The sequence below is a fragment of the Quercus lobata genome, chromosome 12, assembly GCF_001633185.2.
Source record: "Quercus lobata isolate SW786 chromosome 12, ValleyOak3.0 Primary Assembly, whole genome shotgun sequence".
NCBI classification, from domain to species: Eukaryota; Viridiplantae; Streptophyta; class Magnoliopsida; order Fagales; family Fagaceae; genus Quercus; species Quercus lobata.
The window spans coordinates 11594247-11614435 of NC_044915.1; the positions used below are offsets into that span (position 1 = coordinate 11594247).

General features: G+C 38.2%; 1 long non-coding RNA gene across 1 annotated transcript; it reads right to left on the reverse strand.

Moving 5' to 3' along the window:
* Positions 1-636: 636 nt before the first annotated feature.
* LOC115969810 lies at positions 637-6861 on the reverse strand. The gene is made up of 3 exons (XR_004087080.1): positions 6748-6861; positions 6105-6169; positions 637-1677 (listed from the first exon to the last, which is right to left on the reverse strand). It is a non-coding gene; the product is annotated as an uncharacterized LOC115969810 (long non-coding RNA).
* Between the last annotated feature and the right edge of the window lie 13328 nt (positions 6862-20189).

Below are 20189 nucleotides of genomic sequence, written 5' to 3' on the forward strand. Positions count from 1 at the left end.
ATTAAGCTCCTCAACCCATACACCGTCAACGGACAACGATTACCAAGCCCCAAACACAACCAAAACCAATCCGGCCAACATGAAAACATAATCAATTGATTTTACTTCAACATAATCCAACCACCATATCCAAAATACCAAATCAGACATACGTGAACACCTCAAATATTAAAAAACAACTTTTTCGTAGGAAGGTAATGCAATTTCATGGGAAAGCATGACAAGAGTTTATGATTTGAATCATTTGATCATTTCTAATTTTCTATATGTACAATTCGTTCTGTCATTATATATAAACTTGGGAGAGATGTGTTATTAACATACAATGTTACAATTACAAAGTGTTCACCATTGCAAATAGGGGGCGAGGAGATGTGGGAAGGAGGTTTAAATATCTCACCTTTTCTGATTAGGTGGAAGACTTATTTACTGGTTGCAAAATTGAAGATAAAACAACTAAAATATTGTACAAACGAATGCAGCTAGTAGTTGGAGGTTTGGGATGAGCTTTAAATTCAGATATCTTAAGTTTGATCCCAGTAGGAGTTCCCTCCAATTACACAAGTCAACCGTAAATTTGAGTTTGCTGAATCTGGACTAGGAATACTAAAAACATTATAAGACATCACAGCAGGAATTAGTCCCATATTTCTTATTTCTATCTATATATATGAACATGTTTTTCAAACAAAAGGAATTAGGTCCCACATTTCTATCTATATATGATCAGTATATCACAAACCATAGACAAGTATCGATCTATATATCTAAAGAGCTATCATGTAAAATCATCCAAGAAAGTCGGCCTACACATATCCTTCAATACCATGAAACCATCCACAAGTATCTATGAATCTATATATCCAAAATCTATAGTGTCATCATGGAAAAATCGTCCCAATAGCACCAACAAGGAGCAAATGAAGCCTCAAGGGTCTACACACCATGCAAGACGGTGACCGATCACCTGGCCAGAATATCTGATCCACGGAAGCTAAGTAAAACCAACCACGGAATAGACATGAGCATAGACACCAGATCGTAAAGTAGTAGCAGAGGCCAAGCCCAATGGTCCCATGAGCATACAGGTACCATCTATACATCACAAACCATAGTATCTATCTATATATCCATCCACCAATCTATATATCTAAAGTGTCACCACGACCCAACAGTACCAATAAGGAGCGCATGAGGGCTCAAGGGCCAACAAACCATGCAAGACGGTGACCAATCACCCATACAACATACCTGATCCACATGACTGCACGGAAGGCTAGTAGAATCACCCATGCAATAGTATGTATGACAATGGAAACCATCAAGTAGGGCAGCAGTAGAGGCCAAACCAGCCCAACGGTGAGACCTGACGTCACCAAACATGCTGTGTCCACAATAACCATCATCAGTATGCAAGCAACAAGAAGATACCAAGTCAACATTACATAGTCTCGCATAGGGCAGATTTTGAACGGTCTCCTGAACTAATCCATAACTCTAACCAGGAAGTGTAGTGGTTCCTTACAAATTCTGCAACGCTGTCTCCCAGACTTCATCTCGACCAGTGCACAGTTCTTGCAATAGGTATGGTCGCAATATGTGGGCCTGAAAGGATCTGTAGTCTGTGTCTGGCATACGACACAAGTCTCATAGGTCACTGCTATCGGATCCATCAATCTGCATATGTTTAGGAGAGAAAAATTAGATTCAGCCTAAAACCATCCACATGAATATATATATCTAATATCTATAGTGTCATCATGGTCAGCCTAAAACATTTTTAATTTGATCTGGATTTTACACCACACCAAACAACTGAAAAACACTAAAAACCATTTTAAGCTGAAAACAAACACAACTGCAATTTATAAATGGTAGTAACTAATTTAACAAGTAATTAATTTATCATTAAAAAAAAAAAAGTCTGTTTGGTGGCTGGGAATTGAAAATTTTGCTATAATTAAAGAAAAGTGCCATAATATAAATTGTAAGTATACAGAAATATGTATCGGTGAGCATGGATGTCTCTTCCGGTAAAAAAAAGTTGTTTTTGAGAAGAGCAATGCTAAAAATACAATTTTATTTATTTATTTTTAGATAGAAATTGCAGGAGACAGGGAGTTGGAATTAAAACAATAGACATTTGAATAACACAAAGAATGTCATTACCACTAGTCTATTGCTTGGGGCCCCTTTTTTCACTATTATTTTCAACAACTTGCTAAGGTGACATGTTTTGATTAGGACAACAACACTTACATGAGCCTACCAATACCATTGAGACTATTATTATTATCTACCAATCACAAAAAGTCACAAGAAAAATTTTGCATCACTAGATTTATTGTTTGGGGAAACAAAACCACGGGTATAGAAACTTGGGGATTATGGTTCGTGATTTTATTCATAATTCAATAAATGCCACATGTTGGTGATTTCTCAAACAATACTATGATTTTCCAATTTACAATTCTCAAGTTTCTCATCTCTTAAGCATAGTTATTAAATCTGGGTTGGAACTTAACCTTGTATATAGCCTTTGAATCATTGGGTCACTGATCAAACAGTTGGTTCTATTAAATTATTATTTTTTTTTTTAGAAAACGACTAACCAGTTAAAAATAAATAGATCAATTTTTAGAAAATTTTGATCATATGACTAAAAACTCTATTAAAAAAAACTACTCGATTCTCATCCCTAAAATCCCTAGCTCATGAAGAATGCAATGATTTCGGCCAATAAGCCTTTGCAACATTATCTATAAGGCTATATATATATATATATATATAACACTTGTAAATAGGCTTAAACCCTTGATGGATTCCCTAATCACTCCCTTCCGAAATGCTTTTGTACAGGGAAGACAAATACAAGATAATGTGATTTTGACTTATGAAATTTTTAATTACCTTAGAAAACACAAGAAAGAAAAAAAATCAGATATGCCTCTTTGAAGCATGGCATGAACAAAGCCTATGATAGGCTAAGATGGAATTTCCTAAAAGCAGTTCTCTTGAAGATGAATTATCCCGCTCATTGGATGACCAACATAATGGAATGCTTTTCTAGTTTCTGCGATGACCTACCAATTCCTTCTTGATGGTTCTCTATCCTCCCCCATTCAGCCTAAGAGAGGAATTAGACAGGAAGATCCCTTTTCCCTTTACCTCTTTCTCCTATGTGCAAATGTGCTGTCGTGGACATTGATCAAAGGAGAAGATTCTAACTCTGTAGTGGGATTAAGATAGCTAGATCAGCCCCTGCCGTCAACCATATCCTGTTTGCAGATGACTCTCTGTTTTTCTTCAAAGTTAATGATAAAGTCCTTTGGTTTCTAGAAGATAAACTATCTTGGTTCTGAAGGATGTCAGGCCAGTTGATTAACATCCAAAAATGGGAAAAAACTCTCAACATTAGGTCTATGAATCAACCAAGGAAATATTTGGGCTTCAATTTCAATTATAGTAGGAACAAAATCTCTCATTTCAAGCTTTATTAGATAAAGTAAACTCGAAGCTTCAAGGTTGGAGGGCAAAGCTGCTTTCACAAGTTGGAAGGTAACCTTTAAAATCTATACTCAATTCCATCCCCCTCTATTCTTTTGCATGTTTCAAATTCCCTAAACTTGTTTGTAAAGAATTGGATAGGCCCATTGGCAACTTTTGGTGGGGTCATGAAAATGATAAGAGAAAACTCCATTTAATGAGTTGGGAAGCTTTGTGTCAACCAAAATATTGCGGGGATTAGGTATTAGAAAAGCATCTAAACAAGGCTATGTTAGCCAAGAGGGTATGGAAACTAAACAACCAACCCAACTCACTCTTCTCAAAAACAGTCCAAGCCAAGTATTTCTCCAAAGGTTCCCCTTTGGATGGAACATAGAAACCACAGGACTCTTGGTTCTAGAAAAGTGTTTGCTATTGCACAAACACCCCTCTTGCTAAAGACCAAATGGAGACTAAGCACAGGTAGAAGTGGAGAAATAAATGATACAGCTTGGTTTACCCCCAAGCTCAGCTCTTCCCAGCTGGATAGTCTGAATATTCATTGAGTTTTCGATCTCATAGATCAGAACTCTAGAACTTGAAACTATCAAATCCTCCAACAGGTGTATAATTATGAGGAAGCAAAAGTAATCAGTTCAATTCCCATTACAAGGACAGACGGTGAGGATAGAGTCATCTGGCCTTTTTCTAACAGTAAGGAGTAAGTATAAAGTAAAAAAAGGCTACCAATCCATTATGGTAGCCCAACAAGATAGGAACAACAACAACAAACAAACAAACAAACAAAACCTTAGTCCCAAAATTTTGGGGTCAACTATAGATCCTCAACATATTAGTTAAGGTCGGCCAAATGTATTCTTTGCCTTCATTCTATTATAACTTAAGGAGTATTCTATGATCACACAACACTCCTAATTCACTTCTCGACTTCATCCACCCTGCTCTTATCCTATGATTCACATCCTCTTCAATTTCTCCATCTTTATGAATTATTGATCTATGTTATCAAAAGTTGTTGCTTTTTTGTATCTCTTAACCATCAAGTCTTACCTCCCCTTCGTTTATGTTTCTACTTTTACTAAATTACATTCCATGTACTCTATTTTAGTCCTACTTAATTGAAAGCCTAGATTCTAGAGCGTCTAGCCAAATTTCTAACTTGGCATTAACTCTAGTTTTAGTTTCATCCACTAAAACTATATCATGTGCTAAAAGCATACACCAAGGCACTCCCTCTTGGATTGATTTAGTGAGCTCATCCATCACTAGTGCAAAGAGAAATGGGCTAAAAGCTCATCCTTGATGCAAACCTATAGTGATAGGAAACTCACTTGCGATTCCTCTACTTATTCTCACACTAGTTACAACTCCGTTGTACATATCCTTAATATGCTTCAAAGAAACTCCTTTCTTTTCCAAAATCCACCATATAACGTCTCTAGGGACCCTATCCTATGCTTTCTAGATTAATTAAAATCATATGAAGATCTTTAAATACCTCTCTATATTTTTCCATTAGACGTTTGGAATTTGTTCCTAATTGAGGGTAAGAATCCAAATCCACAAGACACAAATATCTTGTAACCTTTTGATTGACAGGTATCACAAGGCCTACATACAAGGAGCAGACAGTTCCATCACAGTAGCTAAGCCCCTGTCAGAGGAGAGACAAAGTGGGCAATAAGACTGGCAACTCATATTGCTAGTGGCAGCACATGGCAAAAGCAAGGAAGGCAGAGGGGGATTTGTATTTTTGGCTAAAGACCGAGAAGGGACTGAAATATTCAAAGGTTGCTATTCCAGTAACAACCCCAGTTGAAAACATTCGGTCATTCTAGCTGTAAAGGAAGCACTATACCAAGCAATGGTGAGACAGTTCACAAGCATGGTAATTTTGACAAAGGACAAGCAACTCCATGAAATAGTGAAAAGAAAAAAACAAGCTGGTTCGACTAAGTCGAGTCGGGTGGATGACATGGCTCTATGGAAAGCTGAAGGAATATCTATAGGGAGCATAAAAGTTTAATAGGCAGGTCCTAGATGTAGTTAGAAAATGGGCTAAACCGGCAACAACGTTTTGTATAAACTATAAACTACATGGAACCTTAGGCTATTTCTGTAACTCAGTATTTTGTGTGGTCTTAAAAAAATGCAATATTAATAATTGCTGAACACTCTTTGTATAAGACAAACATAAAGAGCTCAACAATTTTTTTAAACAAAAATGTATAATGGATAATGTATTGTAATAAACCTTAGGCTACTATAATAAGCCTAATGATAAGACAAATTTCACAATATTTTAAATAATATTTATAAACAAACATGTCACTAATCACAAAAATTAATATATTAAGTAGTAAATTCACAAATCACTTTCACTACCATATTAGTTTGTAAACCTAAAATCGGTAGAAATTGCTTCTTTTTTTTCTTTTACTTTTATAATCTTTAAACACTGAAAATTACTAATCTAGTGCCACAACAACGAAGGTGAAATTCTTAAAATACACCTATTTTTTCAAAAACAATAATAAAGAATAAAATTCAGCTGTTAAACCTCAACCACAAATAGTAAAAAACAGCAAGAAAATTACCTCAATTGCCACAAGTCCACCTTTCACTCTTCTTTTGCAAGCTTCTCTGTTTGCAAAAACTCAAGCTACAAAGATAGATAAATAATTAACTAACCATATAATTTTAAGTGATTTATAAACAATTAAGCCAAAATTACGAACATTAAAGTACCTAAAAAAAAATGAATCGGAATATGAGATAGCAGAACAGTTTTAAATATAATCGGAAATTAGAGCAAGCTTCTCAGTTTACGAAAATTAAGCCAAAATTACGAACAATAAAGTACCTAAAAAAATTGAATCGGAATATGAGATAGCAGAACAGTTTTAAATATAATTGGAAATCAGAGAAAAAGATTTACAAATATAAAGAACATAATCAGTCCAAAGAACTTGATTTAATCAAAATCCAAACACTAGCTGAGGCAAAAAAAAATAGAGAGTTTAACAGGATAAGTAATTAACTAAACATATAATTTTAATCAAACTATAAACAATTAAGCCAAAAATACGAACAATAAAGTACCTAAAACAAATTGAATCGGAATGTGAGATAGCAAAACAGTTTTAAACATGATTTTAAGGAACAGATACAGGTTGAGAAGAAATGCGCAGATCGGTTCTAGAAGTTAGCACGAACTAGAAAAAATGCACAGATACTTACAGAGTTTTAGTTGAGGTGCGCACGCTCGATCTTCGCAAGCGATCTCAGTTCTTCTCTAATACAAGAACAAGAACAGGTTCTAAGTTAGAGAGAAGAGAAGAGAGAGAGAGAAACAAAATTTTCGTTGAGAAGCGCACTCGATCTCGATCTCAGATCTCCATTCTCTAACACAAGAACAAGAACGGGTTCTAAGTTGTAGAGAGAGAGAGAGAGAGAGAGAGAGACTCTTACAATTTTTTGATTCGAAGAAAAGCGCGCAAAACACAAAAGACACTGATTCATATGTAATGTATTTATAGTGTTCCCGCTATTTTTCCAACAGGGACTATTTTAAAAAAAAAAAGGAAAAAGAAAACCAAACTTAACTAAACGAATTCGTATTTAAGTTCTATGAAATATCTTACAAGCCCTCGTTTCTTTTTTTCCATTTTTATTATATTTTTTTTAGGATACAAGTTCCCATTTCATTCGTAAAATTGGTGTGAGTATGGACTTCAAGGACTTTTTTTTTTTATTTTTTTTTATTAGAATGACTTCGAGAACTTAGCACTACTGACCTGGCTTTCGATAATCTCTTCCAATTATGCATTTTGCTTTTGTCTGAACACCTAAAGAGGAGCTATCCATGGCTCATAAATGCAATCTTTGGCATAACTGGTCCATGGCTCATAAATGCAATCTTTGGCATAACTGGTGATTGACATTTAATTGAAAAAGGAAAAAAAGAAGAAAATACAGCCAGCCAGGAGAACCTGATTCCTGAACATGCCTTTAAGTAAAATGCCTCATATAGTCACGACTGGGGTCGTGCATCTTTCCAAATGAGATCGGGGAGTAGATGCAATTATACTCTATTCAATTGCCTTTCGGAGTACAAAAACCCAAGTACTAAATTCGAGTAATCGGATCTCACCGAGCAACCTAGTTATGCACACTAGTAATGAGACACCATAAACTTGCACAGGCCTTATAAATGTTTTTAAGGATTGGCAAAGCAATCGTGATGGTTCGTTCTAGCATTCATAGCCACATAGGTTCCTTTTGCATTTGAATATGCAAATAGGGTAGCCAAATTGCAATTGGGGAAGGAGAAATTAGATATGCCAATAATTAATTGCATGATCTAAATGTCAATAAATAGTCAACTTCATGTTTTTAGGGATTTATATTAATTGAAATTATCACGAAAACTTGGAAAGTAATCAGAATTACCCAAAAATGAAAGGTATTAATCATATTTTCCTTTCTTGGTCATCAAAGGATTCCATGGTCCCTGAAAAGATCTTAGAAAGAAAATTACAGAGCACTCTTAATACTAATCCGAATCCGATATCACATCAAGAGTCGCGAGTGATAAGAGTCATGATAAACATCCAGGCAACAAACAGAGGGCGCATGGCTCTGAACGGAGACCTAACAATGTAGAATAGGAAGGTGAAGGGCAGGAAAAACAGCGAAGCCACGGGTTCGAACAAGCGCCACCACGAGCATAATGCGGCCACAATTGCGCTCCCGTGTGATACCAATGGGCAACCGTTACACCCTTCGCAATAAGTGCGAGTTTCGCCGCTCAAAAGAGTCTCTGTCAATCGGCGAAGTTCGTCACTGCTACCGCCGCCGTTAAGTATCTCCGCAAATCGACAAGTTGTGCATAACCTCCGACGAGGAGGAGGTACAGAGTCCCTTCTCCTGCTACTATGACTTGTTTCGACCGCCATTAGTCTGGATAGACGCCGTGTCAGGCTAACGATTCCAACCAGAACGCCAAAGAGGATTAGACGGAAGGACATCGATACTGTCAATGCGATCAATCATTCACAAAAAAACACTTTCAGAGATTCAGTAAAGCTGACTGATTAAAGAAAAATCCAAAAAAGGATTCTGCATAAAACTTTCGTATCTCTAGCAATGGAGGAGATTGAATCAAGTAAGAATTAAAATTAGGGTTTCAGAGAGACAGAGAGAGTACCGGAGGGAACAGAGATCAACTGCGCAGTAAAGAGCTTTGTTTTCCGTTTTCGCTCGCTTATTAAAGTGGAGTGTGCATGCGTGTGGGTGTGGGGACTGGCGAATCCTAATTTCTAAAGGCTTTATAGTGGGAGTGACTAATGAGTGTTGTCTGGCCAGCGAAGTGTTCAGCTTGTCCCCAAAGGAAACTATGTGGGCCCGAATTAAGAAGAAATGGACCCGACTTAACCCACTCGGAAAATGTATATGGACCACCTATCAAGTTTGGCTTCCTTCCTTTCATGTTAGGCATTTTTTGCTTATAGTTTTTTCTTTTTTTTTTTAGAAGATTTTTTTGGTTATAGTTAATTAAAAAGTAATTTAAAATATATTTGGACATATACTCATTCCATTTCCAGCAGATATAATTCAATCTATTCGGGATTTAAAAAAAAAAAAAAAGTGAATGAATGGTTTGAGAGGAGTTAACGTGGAATCGGATATCTCATATCACATGGCTGCAGTTTTTTTTTTTTTGGATAACCAGCTCTTGTCAGCTGCTTTCATTAACTAGAAATAACATTACATTGAGCTACATCCAACTGAACCTGATCAGCTATATTGGGAGGAGTATCCTCAACCCAGATATTACACATATTCAAACATTTGGCTTGCCTAGCCAGAATATGAGCAGCATTGTTGCCGCTCCTACGGGTATGATTGACATCCCATGCATTGAACTTTCTTAAGTCCACCAAAATTCCTTCGACCACCTTTCTTATAGAATTCGGCATTTCACACTGTTCCCCCAAAGAGTTTGTCACCAACTGAGCATCACTTTCAACAATAATATCTTTTAGACCGAGGTCCCAAGCTAAGGCCACACCTTCCTCCACAGCCTTTGCCTCTGCTTCCAGACCACCCAAAGGCAGCTCAAACTTCTTGCTTAGAGCCCCCATTAATTCACCTCTTTCATTTCTGATGACCACCCCGACTCCACAGCTCTTTATATCTTCGAAAGTAGCCCCATCGGTATTGACTTTGTACCAACCCGCCTTTGGTGGCTTCCACGTTATCACCTGAGGAACATTGTAGATTTCAGTGGGCTGGTTTGCTGCCTGGAATTCCTTTAAATACTCAGTCGCCTCCTTTACTATCACTTCGTGCCTCTTACATTGTCCCCCATGATGCACTTGGTTTCGATTATTCCATAAACCCCACACAGTAGAAGCAAACAGCTCCCAGTTGACCCCTAAACACCTTTCTTTGATTTCCCACACAATGTCCAAAAAGTCTCTAGGGGGGTCTTGAAAGCAAGGAAGTTTTAACCGGGTACCACACCATACTTTCTCAGCCAAACTGCAGCTCCATAATGCGTGCCCCGACGTCTCCTCCAAACCACACATATCACACCTACCTTCCTTACCTACACCCCGGGTTTTCAGGCTAAGTTTTGTGGGTAGTATGTTTTTACATGCCCTCCAAAGAAAATGCTTGATCTTGTTTTGACAATTCAAACTCCACACCATCTTCCATATTCCTCTCATCCTCGTGCTATCTAAGCTGCCCCCTTCATCCCCCCTTCCTCCACCATCTTTCAACACTTTTTGGGCCACAATGTAAGCACTTTTAACTGTGAACTTACCATTAGAAGTCCATGCCCATATGAGTGAGTCTTCAGGCAGCTTGGAGCTAATGGGAATACTCAAGATCAGATCAGCCTCATGAGGAAGAAACATGTTTTTCACTTTCCCAACATCCCAACCCCTTCTCTCCTTATCCACCAAAACCGACACCCTCTCCCACTCCACATGGGAACCAACCGGGCTTGTCACTTGGAAAGATTCCGGAGACGGGATCCATCTATCTTTCCAAATCTTAACTCCTTCCCCGTTTCCAATACACCACCTAGAACCCCTATCAACCACCTTTTTTGCGTTCCATATACTTCTCCACGCATATGAAGGCCTTCGACCCAACTCCGCTTCACTAGCCACACCATTCGGAAAATATTTCGCTTTAAAAACTCTATGTACAAGAGAGTTTGGATTTTTCTGCATTCGCCACCACTGTTTAGCAAGAAGCGCCATATTGAAAGCTTTTAAGTCTCTAAACCCCATCCCCCCTTCCGCCTTTGGGATGCACATCTTCTCCCAAGCGACCCAAGCCATTTTCCTCTCCTTTTCCTTTTGGCCCCACAAGAAATTTCTCATAAGGGAATTCAGCTCTTTGCACAACGTATCCGGGAGTTTGAAGCAACTCATCGTGTACGTTGGCGTTGCTTGAGCTACCGCCTTGATAAGGATTTCCCTACCTGCATGAGAAAGGAGCTTGCCCTTCCAACTTGCTATCTTCCTCCCCACTTGGTCCTTGATTTGACTAAAAGCCTTTCTTTTCCCTCTCCCCACAAGTGGAGGCAGCCCCAAGTACTTTTCATGGTGTTGAACAACTCTTGCCCCGAACTTCTCTTGTACATACTCCCTTATCACCCTACTAGTATTCTTACTAAAATAGAGAGATGTTTTTTCCTTATTGAGTTTTTGCCCCGAGTCCCCTTCATAGTCTTCAAGAACTTTTATGATCCTATCACAATCATCCCTCGTGGCTCTACAAAAAACAATGCTATCGTCGGCAAATAACATATGGGTTATGCTTGGGGCTCTTCTACTCACTGCAATCCCCTTTAAATGCCCCATCCTTTCCTCCTTTTTAAACATCGCCGATAGCCCCTCCGCACATAGTAAGAACAAGTATGGAGATATTGGGTCACCTTGTCGTAAACCCCTTGATGGAATGATTTTCCCCTTTGGCTCACCATTGATCAACACCGAGTATGAAACCGTGGTTACACACATCATTATTAGGGAAATCCACCTCTCATCAAATCCCATCTTTCTCATCATAGCTTCGAGATACACCCATTCAACTCTGTCATATGCCTTACTCATGTCGAGCTTTATGGCCATAAGCGCTTCCTTCCCTTTCTTCCTTTGATCGATACAATGCATAGTTTCAAAAGCAACTAGCACATTGTCCGTTATAAGTCTACCCGGGACAAAAGCACTTTGCGTCTCATCAATCACCGCATCCAACACCTTTTTCAGTCTATTAGCTAGGACTCTTGAGATGAGTTTATACACCACATTGCATAAACTAATTGGCCTAAACTCCGTAATCTTTTGAGGAGATTTCACCTTTGGGATGAGGCAGATATATGTGTCATTCAGTTTACAAGGCAGCCTGCCAGAATTAAGGGCAGAAAGAACACAATTGACCACATCGGGCCCAACAATATTCCAATAGTGTTTAAAGAAGATTGGTGACATGCCATCCGGTCCGGGGGCTTTTGTTGGGTGCATTTGCTTGAGAGCAAACCAGACTTCCTCAGCCCTAAATTCTGCAAGCAAAACTTCATTCATATCTGGAGAAACCCGGGTAGTGATTGCGCTCAAACTAGCTTCGAAGTTGGTTGGCTGGTCGGACTTGAATATGGTCTTAAAATATTCCACAATGGATCACTCTATCTCTTCTTTACCCTCCTGCCAAACTCCCTCCGGGTTTTCCAACCCTACAATCCAGTTTTTCCTGCGCCTTTGACTTGCCGTGGCGTGGAAAAACTTTGTATTTTTATCTCCCCCTTTCAGCCACAGCGCTCTTGACCTTTGATTCCACATCATTTCTTCCCTAATCTGAATCTCATTAATCTCATATTTCACCCTCTTAATTTCCTCTGTCTTCCCATGTAAACTGTCCCATAACACCAGCTGCTGCAGTCTCTCTGTTTTTTGTTTCAACACCTTATTGACATTACCGAACTCAGCCCAATTCCATTTCTGAAGTTGTTCCTGACATCTTTTAAGTCTCCCCATAATGCCAACCCCCACCTCCATTCGCCCCGGATTCCATGCCCTTTCTATTATTTCTCTACACCTTTCATCCCCTGTCCACATTGCTTCAAAAAAGAAACGTTTTTTCCCCTGTTTTTTGGGCTGCCTTCTTGAGAGAGAGAGCATTAACAAACAATGATCCGATATGGACATCGCTACATGCCTCACTCTCGCCTCCGGGAATAACCTCATCCACTCCTCATTCGCAACCATTCTATCCAACCTGACCTTAGTCCGCTGCTCACCCCCCCTTTCATTGCACCATGTGTATTTCTGACCTATGAAGCCTAAATCAACTAGTTCACAACGGTTTAGACAATCTCTAAAATCCGCCATCTGATTTGCATCCCTATCTAACCACCCACTTTTCTCATTTGACCACATAATTTCGTTGAAATCCCCAAACACTATCCATGGCATAGTATTCTGATTTTTAAGGAAATCAAGTAATTGCCAAGAGATGAAATGTTTACCTGCATCAGGATGCCCATAGAACCCCGTTGCTCTCCATGGTGTTTCTGCCGATCCCTCATGGATTTCCACATCAATGTGGGAGTTTGAACAGCTTCTCAGCCTGATATCTGATCCTTCTTTCCACATCATAGCTAGCCCTCCGCTTCTTCCATCACTCGGAACTGTTATACCCTGCGTGTACTTCACCTTATTTTTAATTCCTTTCATTTTACTCTCCCCTGTCTTCGTTTCTGTTAAGAAGACCAGCAGCGGGTCTTTTGCTCTCACCTCATCGGCGAGAATCCTCCCTGCCAAGGCCGACCCCATGCCTCGGCAGTTCCAGGCCAAGATCGTCATGAGGCTCGGCGGTGCTGTCTCGCAGCAATCGCCTCTCCGCCATCCATTTTCTTTTCCCCCTTTGAGCTACTTCCAATTTTTTTACCGTCGATTCTCTCTTCTTTCCTGCGTTTGGTGTCCATCACATTTGGGTCTAAATCACATAAGGGAGTTGGGCCCTCCCTTTTCAAACAGTTAGGCCCTTTGTCCTCACCTTTTGACTCCTTTTTAACCTCACGGGCCAGACGTTTCCAATATCTGCTATTAGGGCCCAATTTCTCCCCACTCCAACCCTTTTCATCATCATATATCATGGCTATAGGGCCCGGATTGATCTCCAGCCCCTTTGGGCTTTCTAGTCCGTTTGTAGGCCCAACACTTGGAGCCATATTTTCATCCGGTTCTGCCTTTTTCCCCTGGTCAACATCTTTTTCCCACGTCATGCTCTCTGTCTCCAATATCTGGGATTTTACGTGATCTGCTTCCATCTCTACCCGGATTGACTTCTTGCCCACTTTCTTTTCAGACTTCTCATCACACTTCCCTTTTCCGTGTAACAGATCTTGCTGGATTTTGGCTTGGTTTGATGCTTCCCCTGTCAAAACCAGTCCCTTCTCAACTTTTCCTTCAGCCATCCCGTCCCCCCTTCCTTTTTCGTGTAAGCCATCTGACACCTTTACACCTTCCCCATCTTTTCCTCTGTTCTGTGTCAGCGGGTTCACCGCCCAGCCTTGCTGACTTGAACCATGCGCCCCACCAACCCCCACTGAGATCTCATCCAGCCTGGAAGTTACCTTTCTTTTTTCCGTTTCAGCTCCGGCGTTCCACCGGTGTGAGTCTGCATCCATTCCTCTTCCCGTGCCCATTTTATATTGATCTTGCGCAGCTCTTCTCATAATATCGCCTCTCAACCAAGCTCCGTACTGAAGCATCTCCCCATCTTTTCCATGATTTCCTACACCGTTTTCTGGGCAATCCCTTAATGCGTGGTTCAGCAGTCCGCACCGATAGCAGAAGTTCGGCAAGCGTTCGTACTTAAAGTTGACCCATCTGCATTCCCCCCCCTCTACAGTGATCTTTTTTCCCCTAACCAATCTCTTAGTCACATCTACACACACCTTCACCCTCAAACACGTTCCCCATTGAACCCCCGACTCCTGAACATCAATCTCCAACACCTCCCCCAACTTTCCACCTATTGCTTGTCCTATCTCCTTCGTCCTACAGTTCAATGGAAGGTTGAAGATTTGGACCCAAAAAGGAGCCCACTTCATCTCAACCTCTCTCGGGGTAAGTTTTCCGTCGAACTCATGGAGAAGGACCAGCTGCTTTTCATAACTCCAGGGACACATATCCAACACTTTTTTCTTGTCCCTACCATCCCCAAATTCCACCAGGAATAGATCTTCATCCACCTCAGATATCTGCACATTCTTGTTTGGTTTCCAAAGCATTCTCATATTTTTCCTAAGTGCTTCAATGCTAATGCTTTTGTGGGCTAGGATTTTCATTAACACACAGTTCTTTCCTATCTCCCTAGCTGTCTTGGTACAGTTGGAATCTATTTCAATACCTTCATCCTCTTCCTCCGTAAAGGACAACTTTCTCCAGAGCCTTTCCAGTTCCTCCGCCATCCTATGTTACTACTTGATAGAAGATCAGCTATTCTAAACACCAGAAGATTCCTCTCAAAACAGGAGAGGACCACCACACACCCTCACTCACTGGGGTACACAACCTCTTGCAAGTGACTGCAAGACATCAACTGCATCTACATGCGCCAAGGCACGAGAGCACGCCTATCCAAGGGGGGTCACATGGCTGCAGTTAGGTGACCGAAATACCTCCTTCTTTCCATCAAAAGTCCTCTAGTAAGTTAAAATGGAATCAAATCAATGGTATTTTTGATGTGGGTGGTATATGGCAAGAGGAGGATCACAAGATTGAGGAAGTATTCAGTAGGATATTATTCTGATCTTTTTACCACCGGTCAACCTATGAAATTTTAGATGTTGTGCATCCGAAAGTGACAGTAGAGATGAATCGGGTGCTGACCAAAGAATTCTAAGCTAATGAATTCTCTCAAGCATTGAAACAAATGTATCCAACTCTTGCTCCTTACCTTGATGCTATGCCCCCTCTTTTCTACCAATATTTTTGGCCTTTTGCAGATACTTGTGTAACTAAAACATTGCTGGATTTTCTTAATAAGGGTATTGTGCAGCCAAATTTGAATGAAACTCTTATTACTCTCATTCCCAAAACAAAAATCCTACTAGATTTACAAAATTTCGCCCTATTAGCCTATGTAATGTTGTGTATAAAATGGTTTCTAAAACTCTTGCAAATAGGTTAAAGAAAATTTCTCTCTTATTATCAATGATAACCAAAGTGCCTTTGTTCATGAAAGATTAATCACTAATAATGTGTTGGTTACTTTTGAAACCATGCACCACATTAGTCAGAACTCAGAAGCAGAAAGGCAAAGTTGGGGAGATGTCTTTGAAATTGATATTAGTAAAGCATATTATAGGGTAAAGTGGGTGATTCAGCTTTACTTAAAAAACCAGTTGAACTGGGTGACTTATCTTGAGTACAAGCTTGCAAGAGGAGTCTTGGTATTTTGTATTTATTTTTTGCAGATGATAGTTTAATTTTTTGCAAAACTTTTATGAGTGAGTGTAGTGCATTGCAAAAAATTTTGAATGTATATGAGGAAGCTTTTGAACAACAACTAAATAGAGTAGAAACATCATTGTTTTTACTTTTTTAAGCAAAAATACTCCGGTTGAAATTCAGATTGACTTTAAAAACAAGTTTAAGGCTTAGGTTATTCATCAACATGAGAAATACCTTGGTCTTCCTTCTTTGGTTAGTCAGTCTAAGAGTAACACTCTCATATGTCTCAAGGAAAAGTTAGCTACTAAATTGGCTAGAGGGAAGGAGAAGCTTTTGTCTAGAGTTGGCAAGGAAATTCTAATCAAGGTTGTTGCTCAAGTGGTTTCAACATACTTTGTGAGTTGCTTTAAGATCCCAGATTCAATTTGTGATGAGTTGACAAGTATGATGAGAAACTTTTGGTGGGGACAAAAAAGTGACGAAAACAAGATGACATGGATTAGTTGTGAAAAACTTTACATTCCAAAAGTTTAAGGAGGGATGGTTTTTAAGCTTTTCAAAGAGTTTAACTTAGCTCTCTTAGCAAAACAAAGCTGGAAACTTCAGACTAATGTTAGTTCTCTAGCCTATAGTGTTCTCAAAGCTAAATATTTTTCAAATTGTGAATTTGTGGATGCTGCTTTAGGCAGGAGTCCTTATATGTTGAAAAGTATTATGGCCATTCATGTTGAGATGTAATGTACAATGGGTTCAAACGAAATTAAATATGCAATAGAACAGTTTTAGTTCATGTTAAGTGTTCGTCGCGTGGGAGTTTTAGATAGAAAGTATTAATTAATTATTTTTTAATATTTATAATTCAATTGTTATAATAAGTCTGGAACGGAGATTTGAACTATGCTTTTTTAAAAAACTAAAATAGGGCAATTTCACTAAATTACAAGACTTTTGGCACATGTAAAGTGTAAACAATATAAAGGTCAACTTTGAAGAATTTTAATTTTTGTGAATTCAAATTTGCAATAATTTATAACTTTTGACATATATACTTACCAACAACATAATGTTAATGTTGATATCCATTTTCGTGACACATTTCCTATAAGCCTGATTTGGCTAAGCCCAACTTTCATGTATTTTATTTTATTCGTTTAAGCATGACCCAAGCCCATGTTACATATTTGGGAAATTGAGGGAGTATGATTTGTGGGTAGATCTTACATTTTTTGCCCTTGTCTCAAAAACGTCCCCAACAGTTAACAAACCAATTTTTTTTTTTAAAAAAAAATACTAAATAGACTACCAATTTTAGTACAAAAGGCTTGCAAACTAATTTGTTAACTAATGTGATTCCACATCAACATCATTATAAAATTTAAAAGTAAAAAATAAATCTTAATTACATTTTTTGTCTTGTGTTTAAAAGTTAACACATTCATTTGTATAACTGATAGTAAAAAATTGACATTCAATCCTTTGTATATTCTAAAAGTTACGTTCATTTATATGGATATATAAATCATTAGAAGAAAAAAAAAAGGGAAAGAAAATAATATGGTTATACAAATTAACACTTTTAAGATTGATTCAGCATAATAGAGAAGTATCATTACATTGTCTTATAATAATCCATCTACATATTATGAAAAATTGACAAAATATACCAAATAATATTTATACTGATTACCCATGTAGAGTAGTCAATCCATATAAGTATGCCAAAATCGATCATAATGTACAGCAGTTAACCCACACAAGTGTGCGAAAGCCGATTATAACTAATTGGGCAATGGTGTGCACAAGAATATAGGCCAAGCATTAAAGAAATAAAATAGTTCATACTTCATCCTACCCAACGCAAACACTCGACACCACAACACATGCAACCTTCAACCACTATAACCATTAAAATGCAAGCAATAATCAAACACATATTTAACATAAAGTAGTCTTACATAGGACATATTATATATGACGATGGGTTGTCGAAACTCCTACATAACCCTAGACAAGAAACCCAATGGGCTCCTACACACCTCACAATACTCTACTTCATCCTATATCTCAACAAGCACACATATTTAGCAATAGCAATCATCACATTACGTTGGCTTGAACGAGTATATACTTAGGGTCTGTTTGGGATCCGCTTATTTTACTGAAACTGAAATTTTTTTGCTGAAAGTACTATGAATAAAGGTAAATATTAGTTGAAATAGTACAGTGAAACCTATGAATAATACCAAAAAGTTCAGTGGGACTCATGAATAATAGCAAAAATAAGCTGAATAATAAAATAAATTGGCAAAAAATAAGATAGCTATAGGGGCAGGTTTTGGATCCTCAGCCCAAAAGATAGATGGATTAAAGCCCAAAGAACCCAATACAATGAATTTGTAGAGAGTTAGCTAAAAACTAGGCTTCAATGAATCGGACAACACTCACAATGGACCAAAGATATTAAGAAAGCGAGAAAAACAATAAAAAAACAAGTTTGTGAAAAGAAATTCTTCCTCGGCAATATTCAAGGAGAGTAATACTTGGATATCTATATTCCTCTTAGACTTGGTTACAATTACAGTTCTTAGTGCTACAGTCCTTTTCTTTTCCTTTCAATTCTCAGATCCCTTCATGTAATCGGATTCTTCTCCTTTATATTATCTCCCTTTTCTCTATCTCAGCCCTTCACGTGTAGGAATGGCAACGGGTTGGGTTCGGGCCGGGTTTTTCCATACCCGGACCCGACCCGCGGGGCAAGACCCGTAACCCAGACCCGGCCCGTTTAGGGTACCGGGTTTTTTCTCGGGGCCCAGACCTGCCCCAGCCGGGCCCCGCGGGCCCCGTTTAGGAATTGGGCCCAATTCGTGGCCCAATAAAAAAAAAAATTAAGCCCAAATTTATTTTTGCCTACATTAAGCCTGCATTTTTTGGCCCAATAAAAAAAAAAAAATTAAGCCCAAATTTATTTTTGCCTACATTAAGCCTGCATTTTTGGGCCCAATCCAAAAAAAAAAAAAAAAAAATTTAAGCACAAATTTATTTTTGCCTACATTAAGCCTGCATATTCTAATGCAATTCAAGCCTAAATAATATGGCCCAAATGCCAATAAATAACATGGCTCAAATGCCAAATCATAAGCTACTAATAATAAATCAATAAATCACCTATTAATTATAAATCAATAAACCAATAAACTATAACTAATATCATAATCATAATCACTAGCTAAACATAAAAATAAAATAAATCCAACAAGTTTAAGAAATAAGTATCAAAAGTTCAACGAGTCTAAGAAATTAAAAAGCTACAAAATAAATCCCACAAGGCCACAAGTTTAGAATAATTACATACCAACAAATTAATTCAACAAGTCCAAGAAATTAAAAAAACTACTAAATTAATACAAAATATTTAATCTTCATCAATTGTGATGCAACTCCCATCAATTGTGGCACAACTCCCATCATCTTCATTTGGCTCCCCATCATTAAGAATGGATTGAAATGTACTATCTCCAGGTATAATTGAAGAACCTACAACAACAATGAATTAAAAAATGTAATAAATCTCATCAAATTGTAACTAGCAAATATAAAAACACAATATTGATTTTATAAATAAAAATTAGACAATTGCTAACCGTTGATTTCACTCCATAACCAATTCTGAGCACACATCATTGCCTCTATAGTCTTGGGATGTAGTCTATTGCGGTGTGGACTTGAAAGTCTCCCACTAGTGCTAAAGGCAGCTTCTGAAGCAACAGTTGTGACGGGAATGACTAAAACATCTCTTGCAATCCTTTGTAAAGTAGGATACTTGAGACCATTATTTTTCCACCATGCCAAAATATCGAAGTCTTCACTCCTCTTCAACACTCCATCATCAATGAAATGATCAAATTCCATTCTACCACTCTCATGTTTCTTTGAACTACTTGAACTATTGTTCACAAACCCATCAAACCTTGACATTGACCCAATCAACCTAAATTTTATTTGTGCCACTTGATTTGAAGTACTTGCAGGCATATGAGAACTTCCTTCATTATCTACAGGAGACTCATCTACATTTTCATACTCATCAAGCAAATCATAACAAAGATTCTTAATTTTTTCAATCTCCAAATCAGAATTAACACCATAAATGCTAGGATAATAAAACTCCAATAATTTCATCTTATATCTTGGATCTAAGAT